The sequence below is a fragment of the Arachis hypogaea genome, chromosome 20, assembly GCF_003086295.3.
Source record: "Arachis hypogaea cultivar Tifrunner chromosome 20, arahy.Tifrunner.gnm2.J5K5, whole genome shotgun sequence".
NCBI lineage: Eukaryota > Viridiplantae > Streptophyta > Magnoliopsida > Fabales > Fabaceae > Arachis > Arachis hypogaea.
The window spans coordinates 94,315,586-94,337,363 of record NC_092055.1 but is presented as its reverse complement, the minus strand read 5'-3'; the positions used below and the strand labels follow the sequence as shown (position 1 = coordinate 94,337,363).

Sequence of the window (21,778 nt, the reverse complement as noted above, 5' to 3'; positions counted from 1 at the left end):
TTATCCTACGGTCAACTAGCCTAAGTTTTCATGTAACATTATACATTAACTACGAGAAACCAAAACCATACCTTGGCCGATTCCTCCCTAAGCCAAAGACACTAAACTTCAAGCTTCAAAGACTCTAAATCAATCCCAATAAATTCTGGCCACCCAAAGCTGAGTTCCAAGCACTCCAATTCACCGATTCAATCTATTTCATACAATTCATCAAAACTAGTACTAGGGTTCACAAAACTGGACAACCCACAAAGGTTTAGAATTTTCTTACCTTATCCATTGATTATTGGGGTAAAATTCAATAATTATCCAATGTTAGATTGCACCTAAACCACCAAAATCATCAAAATCCCTCAATACCCAAACCAAAAAATGTGGAAAAGAGAGGAATAGAGAATTGGGCATAAAAATTAACAATCCTTACCACTTTGTTGGGTTTGAATCGAGGAGATTGACGACACAAATGTGTGACCGCAAGCAGTGCGGTGATTGGAGCTCCGGATTGAAAGTTATGAGCGATTGAACGTTAGAGTGAATAGTACTATTCTGAGGGGTACCTGAAAATGTTAATTTAGGCCTAAGCATGAGGTCTAGGCTCCTTCTGAGGCAGCGTCTGACTTATCCTTACATTGAAGTACCGCCGTCCGATTCCTCGTGAGGAGGTGGGGGTGGTATCTGCAAGAGACTCTGATGCTTAAGTCTGCAAGGGCTTTAGGCAGGTTTTAGTTGATTAGAACGTAAATTATACCTGAGGGGTATCAGTGTATTTATAGTAGAGTCGGTAACCACTTTTGTTGGAGTAGTTCCATCTTTATCGATGGATAACTCTTCCGTTTATCTTGGGAGTTCGTTGGAATCTATCTTTTAGGGAGGATAAAGATAGTGGGAGAGATTTGCCGAGGCAGTTACTTGCTTGGGCGAGTGGAGATGGGGCTCCTTCACGGTGTTCGACCTCTTCAAAGAGGTCGAGTAGGAGTTGGAGATCTCCTTTTTGGGTTGGGCCTTTTATCCTTATTGGGCCTGGCTTTATTTGTGGGCCAGATTATGACCAATGACCCGTCTACATGTAGTTGAGATTTCCTGACTTTCAATATATTCAGCAATGAAATCGATGAGATATTGGGACTTGATTGCTATCCGGGCTTCATACTTTAGGTCGAACTCGGACAGCTCCACAACTTATTGTAGTATCCGTCTTGCTAAATCCATCTTTTGTAGAATATGTTTCATTGGTTTATTTGTACGGACCGTGATAATGTGAGCTTGAAAATAAGGTCAGAGCCTTCAAGAGGTGAGGACAAGGGCATATGCAAACTTTTCTATCTTTTGGTAGTTCAGTTTTGTTCCTTATAAAGCTTTGCTAACAAAATAGACAGATTTCAATCCATCCTTGTCTTCTTTTACCAATGATGAGGCTATAGCTTGGCTCACTACTACTAGGTAGATGACGAGCTCTTCTCCTACTACTGCTCGGGTAAGTATAGGAGGTTGTTCCAAGAATGCTTTGAAATCTTGAAAGGCTTGCTCGCACTCTAAGGTCCACTCAAATTGCTTTCCCTTTCTAAGAATAGAGTATAGGGAAGTGAGTTTAATACCGATCTTGCTAGGAATCTATATAGAGTCGCCAAATTTCTATCTAATTGTTGAAATTCTTTAAGACTGGTCGGGCTCTTCATGTTGAAAATAGCTCTACATTTGTCCGGGTTAGCTTCTATGCCTCTTCGAGTTAGCATGAAACCTAAGACTTTTTCCGCTTCTACTGTGAAGGTGCATTTTAAGGGATTTAATCTCATCTCATGCTTCCTTATTGTAGAAAATACCTCAGAGAGATCGGACAAAAGTGCTGAGTCTGCCTTGGTTTTAACGAGCATATCGTCTATATACACTTCCATAAGATTCAAGGTTGTCTGACCTATTAGGGCATTGTAAGCTAAGGTGACCTCAACCACGATGTAATCGATGTTTAACGTCTTTGACCTCGTGCCCTTTCCAAAAGTGGTGTATAGAGATATGTACCTAAGAGGTCGGATCGGCGTATCACCCAGTCCGAAAAGGTTATCTAGGTATGCCTTAAGATCCTTTCTTCCAATCCAAGCTTGTCAAAAGCAGGTTTAAACAGTATATTCGCCGAGCTACCTTGGTCTATCAGTGTTCTATGGAGGTTTACATTGGCGAGGATCATATTTATCACTACGGGGCCGTCATGGCCTTGCGTTACCCCTTGAGCATCTTCCTTAGTGAATGAGATTATTAGCAGGTCGGGAGATCTGCTTTCTCCTGCGACTTGGTATACCTCCTTAAGATGCTGTGATGATTTAGATATTCCTCCCCCAGAAAATCCTCCAGTTATCATGTGTATGTGTTGCTCGGGAGTTTGAGGTGGACGTTCTTGTCATCCTCCTTCTTCACTTCTCTTTCTTTTCCTCGGGTTGTCTGACTTATCCACCAAGTACCTGTCTAGTCAGCCTTCTCTGGCTAACTTTTCTATGACATTCTTTAAATTGTAACATTTGTTTGTAGAATGTCTATAGAGTTTATGGTACTCATAGTATTCTGTCCGGCTTTTTGCCTTTTGTGTTCAATCAGACGAGGAGGTGGAAGCTTCTTGGTGTGGCATATTTCTCTGTAAACATCCAAAAGAGAGACCCGGAGGGAGTGTAGTTATGGTATCTTCGGGGTTTTTCTATGTTCTATTCTTTGTTTTTCTTAGTTTCATTATCTTTTTCTCGACGTGGATAAGGCAGGCTGGGTCACAGTAGTGGTTCTCTCAGTTGTGAGTTTTCTTCTATGTTGATATATTTCTCTGCCCGTTCTTGTACTTCGTACAAGGAAGCCAGATGTCGCTTTGATATGGATTGAAAGAATGGCCTTTCCTTGAGGCTATTAACTAACCCCATTATCACTGCTTCTGTTGGTAGGTTTTGAATCTCTAGGCATGCTTTATTGAACCTTTTCATGTAATCTCAGAGTGTTTCCCCGACCTCTTGCTTTACTCCCAACAAGCTCGGTGCATGCCTTACTTTATCCTTCTGAATAGAAAATCTAGTAAGGAACTTTCTTGCCAAATCATCGAAACAAGTGACTGACCTGGGAGGTAAGTTATCAAACCACTTCATCACCGCCTTAGTTAAGGTTGTCAGGAAGGCTTTGCGACGGATAGAGTCGGAGGCGTTGGCTAGGTATATCCGACTTTTAAAATTGCTGAGATGATGTCTCGGATCAGTTGTTCCATCGTAAAGATCCATGTCGGGGGTTTTGAAATTCCTTGGAACTTTGGTCCGAATGATCTCTTCCACAAATGGATCTTTTCCCCCTAAGGGGCTTTCTTCCCGATCTGCCCGGTTACTTCGTTTTCGAAGACTGGCCTCCAATTTTGAGAGCTTTTCTTCTAGCTCTCTTTGTTGTCTCACCTCTCTCTGTAGCTCCCATTCTACTTCCCATTGATGCTCAGCTTCTTGCTCAAGCTGATCCAGTCATCTATCATGGACATGAACTAAACCTAGTATCTCAGTGGGATGTGGGGTTTCTTCCTCTTCTAGTGGATGTATCTCTGAATGGATCCGCCTTAGTTGGGGGTTTTCGGATGTTCCTTCTCCGTGAGGAACGTGCGTTCTCTCCCGTGGTGGAGGTATTGAGAGTGGGAGGTCGTCCCGTTAAGGCTCGGGTTTTGATTCAGATGCCATGTGGCCGTCTTTATATTGATGGTCCGCCATTATCAAGGGTTAAATCATAGGTCACCGATAATGGTGTCAATGTTTTGAGGGTTACCTAAAACGTTGATTTGGCCCTGAACGTGAGGTCCAGGCTCCTTCTAAGGCAGCGTCTGACTTATCCTTACGCTGAGGTGCCACTGTCCGAGTTCCTCGTGAGGAGGTGATAAACCACTATTTTACAGTTTATTTTGTATTGCATTGAGTGGATTTTATCAATTTTTCATACACTTATTTATATAAAAAGCATGGTTTTACAAATCCTTCCTAATTTTGTGCTATGATTGAAAACATGCTTCCTAGGCCTTAAAATTGTTAATTTTTAATTCTCCTTTATTACCATTCAATGCCGTGATGTGTTTGTTAAGTTTTTTCAAGTTTACAAGGCATGAATAGCTTAAAGGATGTAGATGAAGCATGTTAAAGTGAAAGGAACACAAGAAACTAAAAAGTTGGGAAGTGAGGAGCGACACACACGCATGGCTGACGTGTGCGCGTAACCTGGAGCGTCTTTCAGTGACGCATACGCGTGGCTGACGCGTACACGTGGCTGACACGTACGCATGATGAGCATCACGTGCTACAATTTACAGAAAATGCTGGGGGCGATTTCTGGGCTATTTTTGACCCAGTTTCAGGCTCGAAAATACAGGTTAGAGGCTACAGAGTAGAGCTGGAAGGGGGGATCATTCACTAATTTTCATTCACACAATTTTAGGTTTTAGATGTAGGTTTCTAGAGAGAGGCTCTCTCGTCTCTCTAGGTTTTAGGGTTTTTTGTCTTATTCCTTCTCAAATTCATATTTCTACCTTACTTTAATTTAGTTTTTCTTCTACTTTTATTTGTTCTAGAACTTTAGTTTATCTATTTCTCTCGTTGATTTCTTTATGTTGCCAATTTAGTTTATGAATTCTTCTTGTCTCCTTTAATCCATATTAATGCAATTCATGTTTCCATGTTTATAATTGCTTTCTTTAATTTGTTGTTATTGTTTCCTCTTGCAATGGTCAGTCTTAGATTTGCTATGTCTTATTAGTTTTCTATATTTTTATTTTATGCCTTCCAAGTGTTTGATAAAATGCTTGGTTGGTTTTTAAATTAGATTTTTATGTTCTTGACTTGGATTGATTAATTTGAGACTCTTGATTTATCAAAAGTCTTTTGTTGATTGGTGATTGAAGATTGCCGGTTAGCTTGAACTTCACCAAAGCTAGTCTCTCACTATGAGTTGACTAGGACTTGTGAACTCAAGTTGATTGTATACACTTGACCTTCCTCATTGGTTAGAGGTTAACTAAGTGAAGGAAATTCACATTTACCATCACAATTGGCAATGATAATGAGGATAGGACTTCTAATTCTCTTTCCTTGCTAAGAGCTTTCTTAGTTATTAGTTTATTTTCTCGCCATTTTACTTTCTTGTTCCTTATTTCAAAAATCCAAAAAATATACTTTCCCATAACCAATAATAAACCACACTTTCCTGCAATTCCTTGAGAGACGACCCGAGGTTTAAATACTTCGGTTAATTTTATTGGGTTTGCTTAAGTGACAAACAATTTAAAAATTGATCGAGGATAATTTGTTGGTTTAGAACTATACTTGCAACGCGATATTTTTGTGAAAATCTTTATCGATATTTTTCCTCCATCAGGAGGTGGGGGTGGCACCTACAAGAGACTCCAGTGCTTAAGTGAGCAAGGGCTTTAGGCAAGTTTTAGTCGATTAGAATGTAAATTATACCTGAGGGGTGTCAGTGTATTTATAGTAAAGTCAGTAACCACCTTTGTTGGAGTAGTTCCATCTTTATCGATGGATAACCGTTCTCTTTATCTTGGGAGTTTGTTGGAATTTATCTTTTAGGGAGGATAGAGATAGTGGGAGAGATTTGCGGAGGCAGTTACCTGCTTGGGCAAGTGGAGCTGGGGCTCCTTTGTAGCGTCTGACCTCTTCAAAGAGGTCAGGTAGGAGTTGGAGACCTCCTTTCTGAGTTGGGCCTTTTATCCTTATTGGGCTTGACTTTATTTTTAGGCCAGGGTATGAACAAGTACCCAAGGGTTTCACCTCTTTCTCCTCTATTACAACATGATTCACATATGAGAACAAGTGTTGTGGCTGAATCTTAAGTTTGGGCTTATATATGTTGGGCCTCGGGCCCAATATGGGCCCGGTCTAACCGATTTAGTCTGTTGGCCTAACTTTGGGTCAAAATCTTTAAAATTAGTGTTAACATTTGTATTTTTTAAATATTTTTACTTCAAATTATAAAATTTAATTTCTTATTTTTTGGGCTCATAATTAATTTATTAGTTAATTATTTATTAATTTCTAAGGTTTTATAGATCACACTAATTTGAATGAATCTAGGTTCACACTGAATGGGTTGGATGTATTTATCAACATTTAAGAGTGGCAAAACCACAAATGAATAGAAATTTATACACGAAATTAACTGAAAAATGAACCCTCATTATATGACTATTCAATTGCAGAAACACCTAAACTGTTTGCCACAACATAATTGCAAAAGCTAATTTGAAAACCAAAATGTGACTATTTAATAAAACATAACATATATTAGAAATTAACCCTCATTATATGACTAGAGCTCAAATGAACTGAAATTTAGTCATACATGAATCAAAATGTATTCTAATAAATACCTAAAACTGTTTACCACAATACAATTGTAGCAACTAGTTTGAAAAACCAAATATGACTATTCAATAAAACATAACACAAATAAGAAATTAAGCCTCATTTTCATCAAAGGGGAAAACATTATATTAGCAAAATTTAGTAAACATCGAAACTTCTATCATCCTCTCCAGGATAATTCATATCCTGTGCATGATAAAGGCTAGAGCTTGACTGAATCATTGATCCACCATCTAAATGGTTCAACTGCAAAAAGAAATAAATCATATGTTAGCAAAATGCACAAACGCATTTTTTCCTAATCAAAAGCAAATCAATATTACCTCACTAAGAGCTGGCTTTTTCTTTGTTGCATATGTGATCTTTTTCCATATTTGATCCCAGTCTATTCTTGGGACGTCCTCTTGTTCTAACACGTAGGGGGCTTTGAAGTTCGTTCACATCATTCAATGTAGGGTCTTTTTGAGATAACAAACATTTACTTTCATTTTTCACTTGATATTCTTGCATCTCAAGCCATGACATTATCGAAATCCCGGTGCAAAATTTTAGTCAACTCCTCGGATTCTAACACAAATTCAAAAATATTGTGCGAGAAAAACACCAAATTGTCAAATCTCTTGGTTTTTGGCTCCAATAGAGGCTCGTCTCGACTGCTCTTGATATGTGTGTGCCTCCTCTTTATGTTCTTACTCCAGTGTTCTAATATATATTTTAGTATCACTTTATCTACTTGCTCAAAGCTTAAGGCACTTAGAGAATGACGGCATAGTATACCCCTTGACTCAAACAACAAGCACTAGCACTTAGCGTGATATTATGTCGTATGTAACTACAAACTTGTTGAATGTTGAGTTAGAAACTTGCTCTACAACTTCATATGCCATGAAATTTAGAGTGGAATGCGTTGATCTTGTGATACAATTCACATTTCCTCTAAATTGTGCTTGAACTTCCTGAACTTCTCGTGAGTATACACGTGATGAAATTGAGCCTCTATTGGTAATTTTGTTGCACACATTATCACGGTATAAAAATCTGCAGCATCAAATTCACTCTCTTTGCTCTTTGCTTCCTAGGAAATTATCATATTGCTTTACAAATAGAATCAAGGAGCTATTGCGTGTGATAAACTTGTTAAAAAAAGCATCCATGCTCTTGTTCCTTTGTGTCTCATCCCGACCCAAAAGTGGTGTTCGAGATAAACAAGAATCCATAAATGACGATCTTCATATAACTCCGCAAAATAGGACAAGATTCATAAATTAGACATGAAAATGAACTGAAAGTTATACCTGTTCAAACTGAAAAAATAACAACATTAATTAACTCGAATGAAATCGCGGTTACCTGAAAGCTAGTTATTGCCTCCAACACCATACTTTGTGAGAAAATCATTCCAATTTCAGTCAAATGCATCTTTTGTAAACAAGTTCCAAACAACATGACTCATCTCTTTTTCGATTTCTTCGTGTCACTTGTAGCCATTTAATTTACTTGGGATCTTCTTCATGGTATGCCAAATGCACCACCGGTGAATTGTTGTTGGTATACAGGTCTCAATAGCCCTTTGTATTGATGCACATTTATCGGTAAGAATCCCTTTTGGTACCTTTTCTCCCATGCAACGAACCCAATATTCAAATAACCATTTGAATGACTAAATATCCTCATTTTTCATCAAAGCATATCCGAGAAGTATCGACTGACCGTGGTGATTTGTTGAGTTAAGAAATTAATTAATAAAATTGCTGATGACAAACATTTGATTAGTGGGCTAATCACCCAATTAGTTTTGATTATTTTTTATAAGTGATGCAGGCCAAAAACAAGTGTCGCAACAACCCAACATCAAATAAAAGATATCTGCAAATGGGCTGAATGGTAAGTAAAAATAAAAACAAGCCCAAGTCATTCATCTCAAGCTAGATTCTTCAAAGAAGCAAAGGCAAGGCACCAATGGGCTGAACTTGAGTAGAACCCGATCCAAGCCCGAATTGAATCTCAATTCCCTTTCACTAGCTTTCACCAAATCAACGTTCCTTTCTTCTCTGTCTCAGTCAAATCAGAAAATCAGAAAAGTGAGAAAGAGAGAAAGAGCTTCTTCCCTAAGCTAGTCACCAAAGAAGCAAGAGAGAGAAGGATTAAGCTTGAAATACAGAAGTCTAATAAAAAAATCCAAACCAAATCAAACTTAGGTTAAACGTAACCCATTTCCTCTTGCATGCATCAGATCTTCTTCTCTTCTTCCCAACTCTCTGCTCTGTCTGAAATGGGATATAAAGGAAAGTTATTTTCTATTTTTCTCTGCTGTATATCCACGGTCTTAAACATGACTTGGGGACCAAGTTGGTTTTTAAGGGCTCAGATCAAGTTAACCATAGGAAGATTTTTGTGGTTGCTGCTTTATGGCTTTCGGTCAAGATGAAGAAGTCAGAAGCATAGTTTCTACTCTGGGGATTAAGGAGAAAAAGTGAATCTGCGGGTTGGTGAAGCTCAAGGCTAAAGGTGTTGACCTTGGTAGAAAGACCCAGCAACATGCAAGGAGATAAAAAAGTCTTTCTGCTCATTCAGAAGCAAGGAGAGAAAACCAGAGCCTGGTGAGTTGTGTTCTGTGAAGAAGTTCCTCTACTTGGATAATGATTTCTTTTAAAGAAGCATTCGGCAAATACTGAAGAACTATTTCTGAGGTTTGTGAATTTGGTTTTGCACATAGCAAAGAGGCTGCTGATGAAGTCAATCTCCTTCATGTTTTACTGATTGTGATGTTCTTTTCTATGTATATCTTTCTGTAATTTCTTGTGAGAAAAGGCATTGTGAGGAAACTCAAGTAAAAGCCATGAGTGAAAAAAGGCTGAGTGAAATACTTGAGAGAAAAGCCTAGAGTTATTTTCTGATTTCTTTAGGTATGTTTATGTCTTGTATCTTGTACCTGTGAGGTATCCCTTTCTTAGTTGGGTTAGCACTAAGAGTGAATAGTTTGGTATTAGCATAGCCAATGTCAAGTTAGGATAGAACTTGAGTGTAAAAGGATTGGGTCAATCCTGTGGAATTGGTGTATGTAATACTGTTAACTATAGTGAAAATTTCTCCATTGTTGTGGAGGAGACTGGACGTAGGTTGCATAGCACAAGGCAACCGAACCAGGATATATGCTGGTGTTAGCTTTTCTCTTTTCTGCACTGTTCTGTTTTCTGATATTCATGAGACAAAAGTAAATTGTCTCATAAATTTTTGCTGCTGAGTTCTAACAGAATCAGAATAGAAAGTTTGTTTAAAAAGGGTCATAACAGCAACTAAAAGATAAGCATAGATTCAACCCCCCTTCTCTAAGCCTACCACAACCTTCAATTGGTATCAGGAGCTAAGGTCTCAAGAATCAAGCTTAACTGCTTGGAGCAAAGATCCAATGGCGAACAACTTGGGCACAACCACAGTTACCTACACGCTCACTGAAGGCCAGTCAAACAACCGGCCACCTTTCTTCAACAGGAAGAACTACTCCTACTGGAAAGAAAGGATAAGGATTTTCATCCAATCCATTGACTACAACATACAGAAGATTGTTGTGAGCAGTCCCAAGATCCCAACAAAAACAAGTGCTGATGGAGTGGTGATTCCAAAAGAAGAAGCTGAATGGAATAAAGATGATAAGAAGAAGATAGAGCTGAATGCTAAAGCAATCAACCTTCTTCACTGTGCTATCAGCTTTGAAGAGTACCAGAAGGTGTCTAGATGCAAGACAGCCAAAGAAATTTGGGAAAAACTCCAGGTTACACACGAAGGCACTAAACAAGTCAAAGAAACGAGGATTGATATGCTGCGAAAAGAGTATGAGATGTTTAGCATGAAGGATGGAGAAAGCATTGATAAAGCATTTGAGAGATTCTCAATCATAATCAACAACCTTGATGCTATGGGTACAAACTATGCAGAACAAACCTTGGTGAGAAAACTCCTTAGAAGCCTCACAAAAGAATGGGAAAACACTGCCACTATCTTAACCGAGAGTAACAACATAAGTCCCATAACCTATGATGAGCTTAGAAGAAAACTCCTTGCCTATGAAGCCACACACACAAACACAGACTCAAAGAAAAAGGGAATAGCCCTCAAGTCACAAATAGAACCGAAAGAGAGTGAGTCTAGTGATAGTATTTCAGATGACGAGCTTTTGTTTTTTACTAGGAGATTTAGAAGGATGATGAAGAACAAGGGCAAATACAAGGGTTCAAGTTCAAATGAGCACAAGATCAACTTTAGCAAAGTGACGTGCCACACTGCAAAGAGGCTGGACACTTCAAGCTAAACTATCCAAAGCTCAAAAAGGAGGACAAAGGAAAGAAGGAAAAGAAGAGAGTACTCATGGCAGCTTGGGAGGACCTTGAGAATGACTCAAATGAAGAAGAAGAATCTGAAGGAGATGACAAAGACTGCTTCATGGCTGGAAACAACAATCTTAATGAGGTAAATTACTAAGATTTGACCATTGAGGACTTACATACTATTATTGATGATCTCACTTTAAACACCTCAAAACTGCTTGACAAGTATAATGAATGCAGATCTGAAAGAGATGTGTTAAGAGCTGAAAATAATTTTTTATAAGAAAAAATGAAGGAAACTGAATGTGCTTTGGACATCATTGAAGAAAACAGATTTCTAAAATCTGAACTTGAAAAATTAAAAGGAAAGCACATTGTGGATCCTTCTTATGAGTTAATTGCTGAAAATGAAAGATTAAATGATATAATTAAAAGGCTAAATAGTGACTTAGCAAAATTTGCTCAAGGTTCTAGTAACTTGGACAAATTACTTGCAAGTCAAAGACCATTGTTTGAAAAATCTGGTTTAGGCTACACAGCCAAGGAAGATGCAGTTTCCAACACTTCCTCTATAAAATTTGTGGCTTCTTCATCAAATACCAAATCCATACCAAACAAATCGGGTATTGGATATGTTTCAACTTTTGAAGAAAAATTTGATGAAGTGTACACAAGTGAAACTGAGCCTTCACCAAGAACTGATCCGAGTTCAAACCAGCCAGGTTTGGGTTACATTTCGAAAAATGAGGCTGCTTTCAAGAAACCACCATTTTACAACAAAACCTCATTTTCGAAAGGTAAAAATGTTCAAAGAAATTATGGTGAAAATACTTTTGCAAAGAGGAATAACTTTAATAAAAATAATTTTGTCAAAAGAAATGCATCTCCTTTAAAAACCAAAAAAATTTCGATACTTTAATCATTTCAAGCAATATAACTCACCTCAATTTCAGCGACACACATCAAAAAATCATTGTGTCAATTGCAAAAAATTTGGTCACTCATATGCACAATGTTTCATTGAAAAGAGAGTTGTAGGAAACAAAGTTTATAATGTTGTTTGTGATTTCAATGCACTTGGGCAACCAAGATGGATTAACTTCAAAGGATCCAAATTAATTTGGATACCTAAGGCTACTTGAAACTCTTCATGTAGATTTGCCTAGCATCCAAGAACAAAAAGGACATGTGGTACATGGATAGTGGATGTTCAAGGCACATGACTGGAAGGTCAACTTACTTCATCAAACTAAATAAGTATGATGGTGGTTTTGTGACCTTTGGAGATGATGGTAAAGGTAAAATTATTGCTGTTGGAAAAGTAGGTAATGAGCAGTCTACTTTCATTGATGATGTAGTTTTGGTATGTGGTTTGAAGCACAATCTTTTGAGTATAAGTCAGCTGTGTGATTTAGGATATCTAGTGACTTTCAAAAGATTTGAATGCTGCGTTGTTAATGAAAGAACAAATGAAGTGATGTTTGTTGCCAAGCGTTTTAATAATATGTATGGACTTACTCTTGATGAACTAAAGGATCAAAATGTAGCTTGTCTTCACTCGAAAGAATCTGAAAAGTGGTTATGGCACAAGAGATTGGGCCATGCAAGTATGTTTCAAATAAACAAACTTGTAAAGAAAGAATTAGTAAGAGGTCTTCCTTTGATAAAATTTGACAAAGACATCACTTGTGATGCTTGCCAAATGGGAAAACAAACAAAAAGTTCTTTTAAACCAAAGGAAGACATCTCTACTAAAAGACCACTTGAGTTGCTACACATTGATTTATTTGGTCCAACAAGAACTCAAAGCCTAGGTGGTAAACATTATGGTTAGTAATTGTGGATGACTATACTAGGTTTGGTTGGGTTTTGTTTCTTGCACACAAAAATGAAGCCTTTTCGGCCTTTGAACCTTTTTGTAAGAAAATTCAAAATGAAAATGATTTAAAAATCTCTTCTATAAGAAGTGATCATGGAACTGAATTTGAAAATAATTTATTTGAATCCTTTTGTGAGGAATTTGGGATATCTCACAACTTCTCTTGTCTAAGAACACCACAACAAAATGGTATTGTGGAAAGAAGAAATAGAAGCATACAAGAGATGACAAGAGTTATGCTTTGTGAGAGTAATGTTCCAAAGTTCCTTTGGGCTGAAGCGGTTAACACGGCTTGCCACATTTTGAATAGAACAATCATAAGGAAATTTTTGAAGAAAACCCCTTATGAACTTTGGAAAGGCTACCCACCAAACTTAGACTATTTACACATCTTTGGATGTAAATGTTTTGTTTTGAATAACAAAGAAAATTTGGGTAAGTTTGATCCAAAGGCGTATGAGTGTTTGTTTGTAGGATATTCCACAACTAGTAAAGCCTATAGGGTTTATCATCAAGATGCTAGGATTATTGAGGAGTCCATACATGTTACATTTTGTGATACTAATTTGGTGCAAAGCATTTTGGAAGATTGTGATGCAGGAAATCAAGCTCAAAAGGAAGATGAAACCACTCAAAATAATGAAAAAGGAAATTCTGGTCAAACTAAACCAGAAAATGCAACTGCTGAAAATTCAAGAGACAATTCCATTTTGTCTCATGAATCTGAAGGAAATTCTGAAGCTAGCAGCACCCAGAATCCCTTGGTATCTGAATCTGCCTCCAAATCCACCAGACCTCGTGAATGAAGATTCTTGAAGAATTATCCTGAGAAATTTGTCATTGGGAATGTCTCTCATGGAGTGCAAACTCGGTCTTCCACTAGAAAGGCAAATGAAGGATCTAACATTGCCCTTCTTTCACAAATAGAGCCTCAAAACGTCAAAGAAGCCCTTAGTGACCCCTCTTGGGTTAAAGCTATGAAGGATGAGCTTCTTGAATTTGAAAAGAATCAAGTATGGACTTTGGTTCCAAGGCCAAGTGGAAAGAAAGTGACTGGCACCAAATGGATATTTCAAAACAAGTTGGGAGAAGATGGTAGCATTGCTCGAAATAAGGCAAGGCTAGTGGCACAAAGATATGACCAAGAGAAGGAATAGACTTTGATGAATCCTTTGCCCCTGTTTTCCGAATGGAAGCCATAAGACTTCTCTTAGCATATGCTGCATTTTGTGGTTTTAAATTATATTAAATGGATCTGAAATGTGCATTTTTGAATGGTGTGATTGATAGAGAAGTGTACGTAGAGCAGCCTCCTGGTTTTGAAAATAAAGAGCATTCTAATCATGTTTTCAAATTATCTAAAGCTCTCTATGGTTTAAGACAAGCTCCTAGAGCTTGGTATGAGAGACTTAGCTCTTTTCTTTTGAAAAATGGTTTTCAAAGAGGCACCACTGACACAACTCTATTTATCAAGAATTCTAATGATTCTTTTATTCTAGTCCAAATATATGTTGATGATATTATTTTTGGATCAGCTAATGAATCCCTTTGTTCTGAATTTGGAAAACTCATGACAAGAGAATTTGACACGAGTATGATGGGTGAACTTAATTTTTTCCTTGGTCTGTGACGTGGCGAAAATTGGTGAGTTAAGAAATTAATATAAGAGATACGTTGCAAGTACAGTTCTTAACCAACCAGAAATCCGCTTATCAATTTAGAAGGTTGTCACAAAATTTAAATTAAAATACTGGGAGTATGAGTCCCAGGTCGTCTCCCAACGAGTTGCAGAAAGGTGTGCTATTTTATTAATCAGATGTTTTCAAAAATGGTTTGAGTTGAATAATAGGAAATTAAATTAGAGAATTTGTGTAATTTTAAATAAAAGCCTTGGCTGGGAGTAGATTAGTTGGAAGTCCTATTCTTGTTGGAGTACTCTCAAGATTAATTGATAATTGAGGGTTGTTCTGTTTAGTTATCCCTTACTAGGGAAAGGAAAGTCAAACAAGTTGGAAAGCTATTTCTATTCACAAGTCCCAATCCGCTCAATTGAAAAGGATTGGTGTCAGTGACTAGAGGACAAACCAACAATAAACCCAATTACAATTTTTCTTTTAAGCATTCCAACTCAAGGTCTTCCTTTCAATCAACTCCCATCCAAGTTATCGAACTACTCACTCGTTATGAATATAGAATTCATAACATAAGAAAGGGAAATATAGAAAGACATGATAAACAATAATCAAAGGGATCAATTAAAAATAAAAATAGTTCTTGTATTAATAAACTCTAAAAATAATTCAATAATAATTCTAAATAAACAAAGGACATGGAAGAGTAAGAGACAGGTAAAGAAAACAAACTAGAATGACGAAGTCTTGCTAAGGTAATAACTCTTCTCAATATCCCAATGCGAAAAGCAATAAAAATAAAATCCTAAGAACTATGAATGTGTAGAAAGAAAACCTAGAGGAGGAGTAAAACTAGATCTAAAACTGAGAATTATCTGTAATGAATTATTGTTTTCATTTCTGCATGTTCCTTGGCTCTAGTCTGCTTTTCTGGGCCAAAAATTGGGTCAAAACAGGGCCCAAAATCGCCCCCAGCGAATTCTGCAGATTCTGCAGATTGCGCATGTCACGCGATCGCGTCATTCATGCGGACGTGTCATTCGGCGTTTTGCCTTGCCACGCGTGCGCGTCGTCCACGCCTCCGCGTCACTTGTGCAGTTCCAATCCGCGCGGTCGCGTGACCCATGCGTCCGCATCACTTCTCGCTGGTCATCTCCTCAATTTCTTGTGTTCCTTCCATTTTTGCAGGCTTCTTTTCCAATCTCCAAGTCATTCATGCCCTATAAAGCCTGAAACACTTAACACACAGATCACGGTATCTAATGGAATGAAGGAGAATCAAAATACATAATTAAAAGTCTTTAGGAAGTAAATATTCAATCATGTAATAATTTTAGGAAGGAAATATAAATGCATGCCAATCATATGAATAAGTGGGTAAAGAATTGATAAAACCATACAATTAAGCACAATATAAACCATAAAATAGTGGTTTATCAACCTCCCCACACTTAAACATTAGCATGTCCTCATGCTTAGTTGAAGGAGATAAAATAAATGAGTAGGAACATGTAAAACTCATGTAATGTAGTGCAACCTATATATATGAATGCAACTATATGATTCTTGTCTACTTGATCAAAAGTAAATAGGTTCTTCAGGACAATTACAAATCAAACTCTACTAATTCAATTCTTATACAGTAAGAACAGATAAAAATGCAAGAAGGTAGCTCATGAAAGCAGGAAACATAGAATTTTAAGCATTGAACCCTCACTGATGATGTATGTACACTCTAATCTCTCTAGTGTATAGGGCAATCACTCTATCCTTCTCTAATCATGCTCTCTAATTTTTGTTCTTCACCTAACCAATCAACAACATTTAATATATTAATGCAAACATCATGAGGTCTTTTCAAAGTTGTAATGGAGCCAAGGTAAGGGTAAGGATACATATATGGCTACGTAAGCTTATAAATTGAATCTTTAATTAACCCAAGCTTCAACCCAACATATATATATTCTATATAACTTAAAATTCACACCCAGTCACCCAAAATTTTTCTTTCACATTCCATACTCATGTATCAACTTTTTATTTTAATTTCATCATACATACATTGATCTTTGAATTCTTAACTTAGCATTGGGGTAATTTTGTCCCCTTAATTATTTATTGAATATTTTTGGATTTTTTTTTCAACATAAACTAAAAATAAACATAGCTAATCAATGCACATAGATTTTTAATTCTTATAGTTTCACATGAGTAGGTACCTAAATTCCCATTATATTATCATGACACATTCCCTTATTATCTTTTGTTCCCACAATTTCCCATACTTAATTAACACAAACAATTCTATCTTAAGCTAACCAAAGATTCAATTGGGATATATAATTGTTTTTCTGCTTAAGGCTAGTAATGTGGTAAAATACAGAACAAATGAGATTTAAAGGCTCAAAGTGGTTAACAAAGGTAATTGAAAGGGTAGGCTTAATTTGGATAAGTGAGTTTAAACAAGTAATGGCCTCAATCATATGCAAACATATAAATATATTAAACATTGGACATATAGGATGAAACAAAATGTAGATTACAATCATAGAGAAGTAAACACACAAGAACAAAATAATTATGGTTAAATAATGTAACCATGCAAATAAGCTCAAAATCTCACAGGTTGTGTGTTCTTTAGCTCAAAAACCATGTTCCAAATATAACTTCAAGCAATTTTAACATAAAATTTTTTATTAAAATTAGTGAAATTTTGTTCTAAAGATAGGGTCTTAGAAGAAACTTATTGTCTTTTCAATCAAGTAGAACATGCATGTAACTAATCTATTACTATGCAATTTATCCTATTCTACAAAAGAAAAACTAACTAAATATCCTAATTTATTGGTGTTAGGGAAGAGAAATTATCTCTGGAAGTCAAGTACTGACCGACCTCCCCACACTTAAGGCTTTTGATGAGCGGATAATTTATACGCTTTTTGACATTGTTTTTTGTATGTTTTTAGTAGGATCTAGTTACTTTTAGGGATGTTTTTAATAGATTTTGTGTTAAATTCACATTTCTGGACTTTACTATGAGTTTGTGTGTTTTTCTATGATTTCAGGTATTTTCTGGCTGAAATTGAGGGACTTGAGCAGAAATCAGATTCAGAGATTGAAAAAGGACTGCTGATGCTGTTGGATTCTGACCTCCCTGCACTCAAAGTGGATTTTCTGGAGCTACAGAACTCGAAATGGCGCGCTTCTAATTGCGTTGGAAAGTAGACATCCAGGGCTTTCCAGCAATATATAATAGTCCATACTTTGGCTAATAATTGACGACGTAAACTGGCGTTCAACGCCAGCTTTCTACCCAAATCTGGCGTCCAGCGCCAGAAAAGGATCCAAAACCAAAGTTGAACGCCCAAACTGGCACAAAAACTGGCGTTCAACTCCACAAATGGCCTCTGCACGTGCAACACTTAAGCTCAGCCCAAACACACACCAACTGGGCCCCGGAAGTGGATTTATACATCAAATACTTACTCATGTAAACCCTAGTAGCTAGTTTATTATAAATAGGACCTCTTACTATTGTATTAGGCATCTTTGGATTACCTTATGATCCTTTGATCACGCTTTAGGGGGCTGGCCATCTCGGCCATGCCTGGACCTTCACTTATGTATTTTTAACGGTAGAGTTTCTACACTCCATAGATTAAGGTGTGGAGCTCTGCTGTTCCTCAAAGATTAATGCAAAGTACTTCTGTTTTCTATTCAATTCTTCTTATTTCGCTTCTAAGATATCCATTCGCACCCAAGAACGTGATGAAGGTGATGATTATGTGTGACGCTCATCACCATCTCCCCTACGAACACGTGCCTGACAAACACCTCCGTTCTACATGAAATAAAGCTAGAATGAATATCTCTTAGATCTCCTAACCAGAATCTTCATGGCGTAAGCTAGAATGATGGCGGCATTCAAGAGAATCCGGAAGGTCTAAACCTTGTCTGTGGTATTCTGAGTAGGATTCAATGATTGAATGACTGTGACGAGCTTCAAACTCGCGAGTGCTGGGCGTTAGTGACAGACGCAAAAGGAGGGTGAATCCTATTCCAGCATGATCGGGTACCGACAGATGAATAGCCGTGCCGTGACAGGGTGCGTGAGCATATTATTCACTGAGAGGAGGGGATGTAGCCACTGACAACGGTGATGCCCTTGCATAAAGCCAGCCATGGAAAGGAGTAAGACTGATTGGATGAAGATAGCAGGAAAGCAGAGGTTCAGAGGAACGAAAGCATCTCCATTCGCTTATCTGAAATTCCTACTAATGAATTACATAAGTATTTCTATCCCTATTTTATTATATTAAATTCGAAAACACCATTATCACTTTATATCTGCCTGACTGAGATTTACAAGGTGACCATAGCTTGCTTCATACCAACAATCTCCGTGGGATTCGACCCTTACTCACGTAAGGTATTACTTGGACGACCCAGTGCACTTGCTGGTTAGTTGTATCGAAGTTGTGACAAATCATGAATTGAGATTAGAGCACCAAGTCTTTGGAGCCATTACCAGAGATCACAATTTCGTGCACCAAGTTTTTGGCGCCGTTGCCGGGGATTGTTCGAGTTTGGACAACTAACGGTTCATCTTGTTGCTCAGATTAGGTAATTTTCTTTTTGTTTTCTTTTCAAAAAAAATTTTTCAAAAACCTTTCAAAAATTCCTCACTTGTTTTCGAAAAAAAAAAAATTTACTAAAAATAATGTTTTCAAAAATAAATTATTCTATGGCTTCAAAATTTTTAAGAATGAATTCTAGTGTTTCATGAAGCATGTTGAAGCCTATCTGGCTGTAAAGCCATACCCAAACTGCTTTGGGATTGGCTAATCACTTCAGTGGAGTCATGCCCAATCCTTCTGGATAGGGTATGTCAGGCTTGTCATGTCTGAATTACACTCATATTTTTATTAAAGCTTGGCTGGCTATTAAGCCATGCCTGACCCTTTGATTGGAGCTTTAAGACTAACATGGCAAGATTCCTGGAATTCATATTAAAAATTTTGAAATCCTTATTTTTATTTTTCACAATAATTTTTGAAAAAAAAATAATAAATAAAAATACAAAAAAATTAGAAAATCATAAAAATCAAAAATATTTTTGTGTTTCTTGTTTGAGTCTTGAGTCATGTTATAAGTTTGGTGTCAATTGCATATGCATCTTGCATTTTTTCGAAAATATCATGCATTCATAGTGTTCTTCATGATCTTCAAGTTGTTCTTGGTAAGTCTTCTTGTTTGATCTTGATGATTTTTTGTTTTGTGTCTTTTCATGTTTATCATATGCATTCTTGAATTCTTAGTGCGTAAGCATTAAAGAATTCTAAGTTTGGTGTCTTGCATGTTTTCTTTGCATTAAAAATTTTTCAAAATTGTGTCTATGATGTTCATCTTGACATTCAAAGTGTTCTTGGTGTTCATCTTGACATTCATAGCATTCATGCATGCATTCATTGTTTTGATCTAAAAATTTCATGCATTGCATCATTTTTTTGTTTTTCCCTTGCATCATAAAAATTCAAAAATCAAAAAAATATCTTTCCCTTTTTCTCTCATCAAATTCGAAAATTTGGATTGACTTTTTCAAAAAATTTTAAAATCAAATTGTTTCTTATGAGTCAAATCAAATTTTCAATTTGAAAATCTTATCTTTTTCAAAATCTTTTTCAAAAATCAAATCTTTTTCAAAATTCTTAATTATTTTCGAAAATTCCAAAAATATTTTTCAAAAATCTTTTTCTTATTTTTATACCAAATTTTCGAAAATAACATAATCAATTAATGTTTTGATTCAAAAATTTGAAGTTTGTTACTTGCTTGTTAAGAAAGATTCAAACTTTGAGTTCTAGAATCATATCTTGTGATTTCTTATGAATCAAGTCATTAATTGTGATTTTAAAAATCAAATCTTTTTCAAAAACTAATTCCTATCATATCTTTTCAAAAATATCTTTTCAAAATATCTTTTCTAACTTCCTAACTTCTTATCTTTTCAAAATTGGTTTTCAAAATTTGTTTCAACTAACTAACTAACTTTTTGTTTGTTTCTTAACTTTTTCAAAACCACCTAACTAATTCTCTCTTTCTAATTTTCGAAAATATCTCCCCCTTTTTTCAAAAATTTCTTTTTAATTAACTAATTATTTTTATTTTTATTTTTGATTTCAAAAATTTTTGAAAAAAATACTAACAATTTTCAAAAACCATTTTTCGAAAATCACTAACTCTTTTTCAAAATAATTTTCGAAAATTATCCCTCCCCCATCTCATTCTATTTATTCATTCAAATCCTAACATCTCATCTCACCTCTCTTCCATCCTCACAGTTGTGTTTCTTCCATTATATTATATTCTTTGTCTCCCCCTCTTCTTCCACTCACACAGGAATCCCTATACTGTGGTATAAAGGATCTCCATTATTATTATTATTTTTCTGTGCCTTCTTCTTTGTCATATGAGCAGGAGCAAGGATAAGAACATTCTTGTGGAAGCAGATCCAGAACCTGAAAGGACTCTGAAGAGAAAATTAAGAGAAGCTAAAATACAACAATCCAGAGATAACCTTTCAGAAATTTTCGAATAGGCAGAAGAGATGGCAGCCGAAAATAATAATAATGTAAGGAAGATGCTTGGTGACTTTACTGCACCTAATTCCAATTTACATGGAAGAAGCATCTCCATTCCTGCCATTGGAGCAAACAACTTTGAGCTGAAACCTCAATTAGTTTCTCTGATGCAGCAGAACTGCAACTTTCATGGACTTCCATCTGAAGATCCTTTTCAGTTCTTAACTGAATTCTTGTAGATATGTGATACTGTAAAGACTAATGGAGTAGATCCTGAAGTCTACAGGCTCATGCTTTTCCCTTTTGCTGTAAGAGACAGAGCTAGATTATGGTTGGATTCTCAACCCAAAGACAGCCTGAACTCTTGGGATAAGCTGGTCACGGCTTTCTTAGCCAAGTACTTTCCTCCTCAAAAGCTGAGCAAGCTTAGAGCTGATGTTCAAACCTTCAGACAGAAAGAAGGTGAATCCCTCTATGAAGCTTGGGAAAGATACAAACAGTTGACCAAAAAGTGTCCTTCTGACATGCTTTCAGAATGGACCATCCTGGATATATTCTATGATGGTTTATCTGAGCTATCAAAGATGTCACTGGACACCTCTGCAGGTGGATCCATTCACCTAAAGAAAACGCCTGCAGAAGCTCAAGAACTCATTGACATGGTTGCTAATAACCAGTTCATGTACACTTCTGAAAGGAATCCTGTGAGTAATGGGACGCCTATGAAGAAGGGAGTTCTTGAAGTTGATACTCTGAATGCCATATTGGCTCAGAACAAAATATTGACTCAGCAAGTCAATATGATCTCTCAGTCAATATGATCTCTCAGAGTCTGCATGGAATGCAAGCTGCATCCAACAGTACTCAAGAGGCATCTTCTGAAGAAGAAGCCTATGATCCTGAGAACCCTGCAATAGCAGAGGTAAATTACTTAGGTGAACCTTATGGAAACACCTATAACTCAACATGGAAAAATCATCCAAATTTCTCATGG

General features: G+C 36.7%; 1 non-coding gene across 1 annotated transcript; it reads right to left on the bottom strand.

The window, feature by feature from the left end:
- Positions 1–21,206: 21,206 nt before the first annotated feature.
- LOC112787414 (small nucleolar RNA R71) lies at positions 21,207–21,314 on the bottom strand. Its single transcript, XR_003194829.1, has one exon. It is a non-coding gene; the product is annotated as a small nucleolar RNA R71 (small nucleolar RNA).
- Between the last annotated feature and the right edge of the window lie 464 nt (positions 21,315–21,778).